The sequence below is a fragment of the Rhinopithecus bieti genome, unplaced genomic scaffold, assembly GCF_001698545.2.
Source record: "Rhinopithecus bieti isolate Rb0 unplaced genomic scaffold, ASM169854v2 scaffold_13262, whole genome shotgun sequence".
Classification (NCBI taxonomy): domain Eukaryota; kingdom Metazoa; phylum Chordata; class Mammalia; order Primates; family Cercopithecidae; genus Rhinopithecus; species Rhinopithecus bieti.
Window position 1 is genome coordinate 4,930,673 of NW_016808004.1, and position 9,217 is coordinate 4,939,889.

Sequence of the window (9,217 nt, forward strand, 5' to 3'; positions counted from 1 at the left end):
AAATGATTATCCTGCCTCAGCCTCCCAAGTAGTTGGGATTACAAGTGCCCACCACGACGCTCAGCTAATTTTTGTATTCTTAGTAGAGACAGGGTTTCACCATGTTGGCCAGGCTGGTCTCGAACTCCTGACCTCGTGTTCCACCTGCTGCAACCTCCCAAAGTGCTGGGATTACAGGCATGAGCCACCACGCCTGGCGGAACCAATGTACATCTTACATATATTGACTGATGTCTAAAATGTGTAAAACTGAGCTGTAGCCCTACCACCTTGGGCACAGGATCTCCTGTGACTGTGTCACAGGCCATGGTCAATCACATTTGACTCATATTTCAAATATTTTACAAAGTTTCACACTTTTTGTTGGAAATGATTTTTTAGAGGTCCTTACTTTCCCATTCCTACTGATATTGTCTTACCCATATAATATTTACAGAAGTCTTTACCTTTCTTTTCATCTAGGATGTTTTCACTTTTTGGTATTATAGGCAACGCTTTTGCGAATATTTTTGTCTATGTAGCTGGGGGTATGTGTGCTCACATTTCTCTAGGGTATATGTTTAGGAATGACATTGTAGGCCATTGGGTTTGCATATCTTTAGCAGACTATTTCAAACTGTTCCTGAGTGATGATACCTATTTATCTCAGGGAATGAGAGTCCCTTTGATCCGCACCCTCAGCAACAGTTGGTATTGTGAAACTAAAATTTTTGCCCATTGTGCAGAGATATTAACTTGTAAAAGGTTTGGCCAGGTGCTGTGGCTCACGCCTCTAATCCTGAAATTTGGGGAAGCCAGGGCAGAGAGATCACCCGAGGTCAGGAGTTTGAGACCAGCCTGGCCAACATGGAGAAACCCCGTCTCTACTAAAAATACAAAAATTAGCCATGCGTGGTGGCAGGGGCTTGTATTCCCAGCTACTTGGGAGGCTGAGGCAGAAGAATTGCTTGAACCCGGGAGGTGGAGGCTGCTGTGAGCTAAGATCACGCCACTGCACTCCAGGCTGGAAGATAGAGCGAGACTCTGCCTCCAAAAAAAAAGAAAAAGAAAAAGAAAAGTTTTGCTAGCTGATGAGCATATACTGGTGTCTTATTATGGTTTTAATATGTGTTTCCCTAATTATTATTATTATTACTTTTGAGACAGTCTTGCTTTGTCGCCCAGGTTGGAGTGCAGTGGCACCATCTCAGCTTACCACAACCTCCGCCTCCTGGGTTCAAGCAATTCTTGTGCCTCAGCCTCCCAAGTAGCTGGGAATACAGGCCCCTGCCACCACGCATGGCTAATTTTTGTATTTTTAGTAGAGACGGGGTTTTAACCATGTTGGCCGGGCTGGTCTCAAACTCCTGACCTCGGGTGATCTACCTGCCTCAGTCTCCCAAGGTGTTGGAATTACAGACATGAGCCATCGCGCCTGGCCTGCATTTCCCTAATTACTAATGACATTATATGTACTATAACCCCGCTGGCCATTTGTATACACTTCTTTTTTTTTTTTTTTTTTTTGAGACGGAGTCTCACTGTCACCCAGGCTGGGGTGCAGTGGCGCAATCTCGGCTCACTGCAACATTGGCCACCCGGGTTCAAGCAATTCTCTGCCTTAGCCTCCCAAGTAGCTGGGATTACAGGTGCCTGCCACTATGCCCGGCTAATTTTTTTTGTATTTTGGCTGGGCTGATCTTGAACTCCTGACCTTGTGATTCACCCGCCTCGGCCTCCCGGAGTGGTGGGATTACAGGCTTGAGCCACCGCACCCCGCTATATATTCTTCTTTTGGAAGTACAGCATCAATTCTTCTGTGCATTTTTCTATTATGTTATCTTTTTCTTAATAAGTTGTCTTTTTGTGTATATTTTGGGTCTGAGTCTTCTGTCTGTTAGATGTATTTCAATTATCTTCTCCCACTCTGAGGCTTTATTTCCACTCTGTTAATGGTATCTTTTTCTCTAATTTTGAATTTCTGATATATAGGAGTTGAAAAAATAATAGAGAGAATTCTTGTCTGATCTAGGAGTGTCTGCGCAGCTGCCAATTTGTATCTGGCGTCCTTCACACAGCATTCCCTTATGTGAACATCTTACAAAATAATAAAGAATTGGGTGGGCATCCTTTTTTTTTTTTTTTTTTTTGAGATGGAGTTGCCACCTCCTACGGGGTTCAAGCGATTCTCCTGCCTCAGCCTCCCGAGTAGCTGGGATTACAGGCATGCACCACCACGCCCGTCTAATTTTGTATTTTTAGTAGAGACAAGCTTTCTCCATGGTCGGGCTGGTCTGTAACTCCCGACCTCAGGTGATCCGCCTGCCTCGGGCCTCCCAAAATGTTGGGATTACAGGCATAAGCGACAGCGACTGGCCCCCCTTTGTTTTTTTTTTTTTTTTTTTTTTTTTTTTTTTTTGGAGACGGATCTTGCTCTGTCGGCCCAGGCTGGGAGTTGCAGTGGGCCGGATCTCAGACCTCACTGCAAGCTCCGGCCTCCCGGGTTCACGCCCATTCTCCTGCCTCAGCCTCCCGAGTAGCTGGGACCACAGGCGCCCCGCCACTTCGCCCGGGCTAATTTTTTGTATTTTTAGTTAGAGACGGGGTTTCACCGTGTTAGCCAACAGGATGGTCTCGATTCCTGACCTCGTTGATCCGCCCGGTCTCAGCCTCCCAAAGTGCTTGGGGATTACAGGCTTGAGCCACCACGCCCGGCCCCTTTGTTTTTTTTTAGATGGAATCTTGCTCTTGTCGCCCAGGCTGGAATACAATGGCACGATCTTGGCTCACTGCAACCAATGCCTCACGTTATCAGTGTCTGTGAAGGAGAAAGCAGGGCGAAGCAACAGGGAACTGATGGGCTTGAGAACAGCAGAACCCCAAAACACACAACCAGGATTCCCTAGAGAACACAGAAGGCCAATGTGAGGAGTGGCTGAAACTCGGAGCAGTCGTCCCCTGCCTGATGGTGAGTGAAATGGGCCTGTAGAAGGTCACGAGTCTGCAGCAGTCTGGCCCCTGAGAGCAGAACTCCCTTTCTGCCCTACAATGAGGAGAAACTGCTCAACACAATCAAAATTGAGCATGATAGGGACAATGGAGCTCAAAAACCAAGCAGGGGAAAGCTCAGAAAGCAAGCCACATGTTTTCACAGTATACTTCGTGAAAACAGCAGAGATCTGGGAAGGTACAAAAGCCATCCTAAACCATCCCTCCTTCCGAAAGATCACATTAAAAATGATCAACAGACAGTGGTTCATGCCTGTAATCCCAGCACTTTGGGAGGCAGAGGCGGGCAGATCACCTGAGGTCAGGAGTTCAAGACCAGCCTGGCCAACATGGTGAAACCCCGTCTCTACAATAATACAAACATTAGCTGGGCATGGTGGCACATGGCTGTAGTCCCAGCTACTTGGGAGGCTGAGGTAGGAGAATCGCTGGAACCCGGGAAGCAGAGGTTGCAGTGAGCCAAGATCATGCCATGGCACTCCAGCCTGGGCAACAAGAGCGAAGCTCCATCTCAAAAAAAAAAAAAAAGGATCAACAGAAAAGAGTAAGGGTGTCCCTCACTGTTAGAATAAGTTATATAAGAAAATGGGATGAAAAGAGAACATCTCTGTAAGAAAATGAAAACATGCCAGCAAGACGCCCATAAAAACGAACCAGGAGACTGTTCCTGCTATTCCAAAACAAGCTAAAGTATTAAGAAAATGACACAAGTCATGCAAGAACAACATAAACAATAATTAGAAAAATTCAGAAAAAAGATAGAAATCAGGAAGAAATTTAGAAATAAAAGAAGCATTTTAGGAATTAAGGCTAAGCTAGATGGATTAGAGTGAATAACAACAAACAATAATACTTTAAGATAAATAGAAGGTAAAATGAAAAAAAACAACTTTAATTATTTTTCAGAGACAGGGTCTTGCTTTGTCACCCAGGCTAGAGGGCAGTAGCACAATCATAGGTCTCTGCAGTCAGGAACCCAGCTTCCTGGGCTCCTGTTACTCCTGCTTCAGTCTCCTGAGTAGCTGAGACTACAGGTGTGAGTCAGATCATTTTTCACTTGAAAAAATTTTTTTGTAGAGACTTGTTTTCACCATATTGCCCAGGCTGGTCTCAAACTCCTGAGCTCAAGTAATCCTCCTGATTCAGCCTCCCAGAAAAGTTTTTTTTTTTTAATCCTTTTGAGATGGAGTCTCGCTGTGTTGCCAGGCTGGAGTGCAGTGGCGTGATCTCGGCAAACTGCAACCTCTGCCTCCCAGGTTCAAGCGATTCTCCTGCCTCAGCCTCCGGAGTAGCTGGGATTACAGGCATGTGGCATCATGTCCAGCTAATTTTTGTACTTTTAGTAGAGACGGGGTTTCACCATGTTGGCCAGGATGGTCTCGATCTCCTGACCTCGTGATCCACTTGCCTCGGCCTCCCAAAGTGCTGGGATTACAGGCGTGAGCCACAACACCCAGCCCAGAAAAGTTTTAAATGAAAAAACGGGCCTGGCACAGTGGCTTACACCTATAATCCCAGTACTTTGGGCGGCTAAGGTGAGTGGATCACTTGAGGTCAGGAATTCAAAACCAGCCTGACCAATGTAGTAAAACCCCATCTCTACTAAAAATACAAAAATTAGCCAGGCATGGTGGTGGGTGCCTTTAGTCTTAGCTACTCATGAGGCTGAGGCAGGAGAATCGCTTCAACCTGGGAGGCAAATGTTGCAGTGAGCCGAGATCATGCCACTGTACTCTAGCCTGGGCAATAAAGCAAGACTCTGTCTTTCTAAAAAAATAAAAATAAATAAAAAAGAGGGCAGGCTCAGTGGCTCGCGCCTGTAATTCCAGCATTTTGGGAGGCTGCAGCGGGTGGATCACCTGAGATCAGGAGTTCAAGACCAGCCTAGCCAACATGGTGAAACCCTGTCTCTGCTAAAAATACAAAAATAGCCGGGCGTGGTGGTGGGCACCTGTAATCCCAGGTACTTGGCATGCTGAGGCAGGAGAATCCCTTGAACCCGGGAGGCAGAGGTTGCAGTGAGTAGGGATCATGCCACTGCACTCCAGCCTGGCGACAGAGTGAGATTCTATCTCAGAAAAAAGAAAGAAAAGAAAGAAAGAAAGAAAGAAAGAAAGAAAGAAAGAAAGAAAGAAAGAAAGAAAGAAAAGAGAAGGGGCTGGGTGCTGTGGCTCACCCCTGTAATTCCAGCACTTAGGGAGGCCGAGGCAGGTGGATCATGAGGTCAGGAGTTCGAGACCAGCCTGGCCAACATGGTAAAACCCCGTCTCTACTAAAAATACAAAAATTAGCTGGGTGTGGTGGCATGTGCCTGTAATCTCTGTTACTCAGGACACTGAGGCAGGGGAATAGCTTCAACGTGGGAGGTGGAGGTTGCAGTGAACCAAGATCTTACCACTGCACTCCAGCCTGGGTGACAGAGTGAGACATGGTGTCAAAAAAAAAAAAAAAAAAAAAAAAAGATTCAAGACAAAGTACAAAATATTGAAGATGGGCAAAACCCAACAGTAAAATAAGAGGAATCCCCAAAAAAGACAATTTTCAAAAAGGTTTGAAACTACAAGCTGAAAGAACATAATGCATACCCAGAGCTATCACTGCTAAGATATGTTCTAATAAAACGTTAAGACTTTAGGCCGGGTGAGGTGGCTCACACCTTTAATCCCAGCACTTTGGGAGGCTGAGGCTGGCGGATCACCTGAGGTCAGGAGTTCGAGACTAGCTTGGCCAACATGGTGAAACTCCATCTCTACTAAAAATACAAAAATTAGCTGGGCGTGGTGGCACATGCCTATAATCCCAGCTGCTCAGGAGGCTGAGGCAGAACTGCTTGAACCCAGGAGGTGGATGTTGCAGTAAGCCAAGATCGCAACTCTGCACTCCAGCCTGGGCAACCCGGCAAGAGCGAGATGCCATCTCAAAAAAACAAAAAACAAAAACACACACAAAAAAAGTTATTTACAGAAATTTGTGGCTTGCCTGCAGGTGGTAATTTGCAGACTCCTGCTCTGTAGGGAAGGAACATGCCCTCCTGCTTCCCTACTTCTCTTCTCATTAGATGGTGCTCTGATTTGCATGTTTTTGTACCCTCCAAAAATTCATATTGGAATTTATTCCCTAATGCCACAGAATTGGAAGGAGTGACCTTTGGGAGATGACTGAGTAATGTGGGCTTTGCCTTTGTGAATTGCGTTAAGTTCCCTTATAAAATGACTTGATGGGAGGGAGTTCACTGCTTTTTTGCCCTTCTGCCGTATGAACATCCAGCATTCCTTTCCCTGGAAGATGCAGCATCAAGCCACCCTCTTTTTTTTTATTTTGAGACAGAGTCTTGCTGTGTTGCCCAGGCTGGAGTGCAGTGGTGCAAGCTCAGCCCACTGCAACCTCCGACTCCTGGGTTCCAGCGATTTCCTGCCTCAGCCTCCCGAGTACTGGGATTACAGGCACCTACCAGCACACCCTGCTAATTTTTTGTATTTTTAGTAGAGACAGGGTTTCACTATGTTGGCCAGGCTGGTCTCGAACTCCTGACCTCAAGTAATCCACCAGTCTTGGCCTCCCAAAGTGCTGGGATTACAGGCGTGAGCCCAAGCCACCCTCTTAAAAGCAGAGAGCAGCCCTCACCAGACAGCCAGTCCTGCTGGTGTCTTTTTTTTTTTTTTGGAGACAGAGTTTCGCTCTGTCACCCAGGCTGGAGTGCAGTGGCACAATCTCGGCTCACTGCAACCTCTGCCTCCAGGGTTCAGGCGATTCTCTTGCCTCAGCCTCCCGAGTAGCTGGGATTAGAGATGTACACCACTATGCCCAGCTAATTTTTTGTATTTTTAGTAGAGACTGGGTTTCACCATATTATTCAGGATGGTCTCGATCTCTTGACTTCGTGATCTACCTGCCTCGGCCTCCCAAGGTGCTGGGATTACAGGCGTGAGCCACTGTGCCTGGCCGAGTTTTGACTAATACAGATAATAACAGAAATTTGGAGTGTGAAGGAACTGTTCTGAACATTCTTCCATGTGCATTTGGTGGGCTCAGTGTTTTTGTTTCCTGTGATACCTGGTTAGTTCTATCTTTCCAAAATCAGAGAATAAGGAGGTTTCGCTAATCTGCTGATGTGCAGTGTGGTATTTCTCATGTTTACTTGACTATGTGGAAACACTTTTCTACAACTTTTTATTGAGACTTGCAACACCCCAGTCACTCTGGAAGTCATCAATGGGGAAGAAATGGATGGAGCCTTGGTGTTCTCCTTTCCCACAAAGAAAATCAGGTGCACATACAAGCTATGAGGAGACATGGAGATAAGGATTAATACTTGAAGAGTCAGTTATTTTGTAGAATTTTCTTCAATTTTGGTTTGTCTGATTTTATCCTTTTTTTTATTATTATTACTATTTTTTGAGATGGAGTCTTGCTCTGTCACCCAGGCTGGAGTGCAGTGGCATGATCTTGGCTCACTGCAACATTGCCACCACACCTGGCTAATTTTTTGTATTTTTAGTAGACACGGGGTTTCACCATGTTGACCGGGCTGGTCTCGAACTCCTGACCTCAGGTGATCTGCCTGCCACAGCCTCCCAAAGTTTTGGGATTACAGGTGTGAGCCACTGCACCCGACCTTCCTTCTCCTTCTCCTTCTCCTTCTCCTTCTCCCCTTCTCCCCTTCTCCCCTTCTCCCCTTCTCCCCTTCTCCCCTTCTCCCCTTCTCTCCTTCTCCTTCTCCTTCTCCTTCTCCTTCTCCTTCTTCTTTTTTTTTTTTTCAGACAAAGTCTCACTTTGTCATCCAGGGTGGAGTGTAGTGTCATGATCATAGCTCACTGCAGCTACGACCTCCCAGGCCCAAGTGATCCTCCCACTTCAGCCTCTTGAGTAGCTGGGACTACAGGTGCATGCCACCACACTAGGCTAATTTAAAATATTTTTTGTAAAGATGGAATGTCGCTATGTTGTCTAGACTGGTCTCAAACTCCTGGGGTCAAGCAATCCTCTTGCCTCGGCCTTCCAAAGTGCTGTGGTTACAAGCATGAGCCACCATGCCCAGCCTTGTTGGTTTTGTTTTTTTGGTTTTTGAGACAGGGTCTTGCTCTGTCACCCAGGCTGGAGTGACATGAACATGGCTTACTGAAGCCTTGATCTGTTGCTCTCAAGTGATCCTCCTGCTTCAGCCTCTCAAGTAGCTGAGACTACAGGTGTTGGAGGCATGTGAACCACAACAACTCCATCCTGAATAGGAGCTGGGTAAAATGAGGCTGAAACCTATGAGCTGCATTCCCATACAGTTAAGGCATACTAAGTCACAGCATAAGATAGGAGGTTGGCACAAAATACTGGTCATAAAGACCTTGCTGATAAAACAGGTTGTAGTAAAGGAATCCGCCAAAACCCACCAAAGCCAAAATGGCAATGAGTCCTCACTACTACACTCCCACCAGCGCTATGACAGTTTACAAATGCCATGGCAACGTCATGAAGTTACGCTATATGGTCTAAAAAGGGGAGGCATGAGTAATCCACCCCTTGTTCAGCATATCATCAAGAAATAACCATAAAGATGGGCAACCAGCAGTCCTTGGGCTGCTCTGTCTATGGAGTAGCCATTCTTTTATTCTTTTACTTTCTTAATAAACTTGCTGGCTGGGAGCGGTAGCTCATGCCTGTAAGCCCAGCACTTTCGGAGGCCGAGGCAGGTGGATCACGAGGTCAGGAGTTCAAGACCAGCCTGGCCAAGATGTTTAAACCCCATCTCTACTAAAAATACAAAAATTAGCTGGGTGTGGTGGTGGGCGCCAGTAATCCCAGCTACTAGGGAGGCTAAGGCAGAGAATTGCTTGAACCAGGGAGGCACAGGTTGCCGTGAGCCAAGATTGCGCCACTGCACTCCACCCTGGGCAACAAAGTGAGACTCCATTTCAAAAATAAATAAATAAATAAATAAATAAATAAATAAATAAATAAAAATAGTAAACTTGCTTTCACTTTGCATTGTGGACTCACCCTGAATTTTTTCTTGTGTGAGATCCAGGAACCCTCTCTTGAGGTCAGGATCCAGACCTGGGATTGGTGGCATGAGCCACTGTGCCTGGCCTTGTCTATATTTATGACTAGATTGAGGTGATGGATTTTCTGTAATTTTGTGGCAATACCACAGAAGTGATGTAAGTGATGTGCCTTTCTCAATGGATCCTATCAGTAGACACCTAATGTTACTATATTTTACACGTGGTGATGTTAA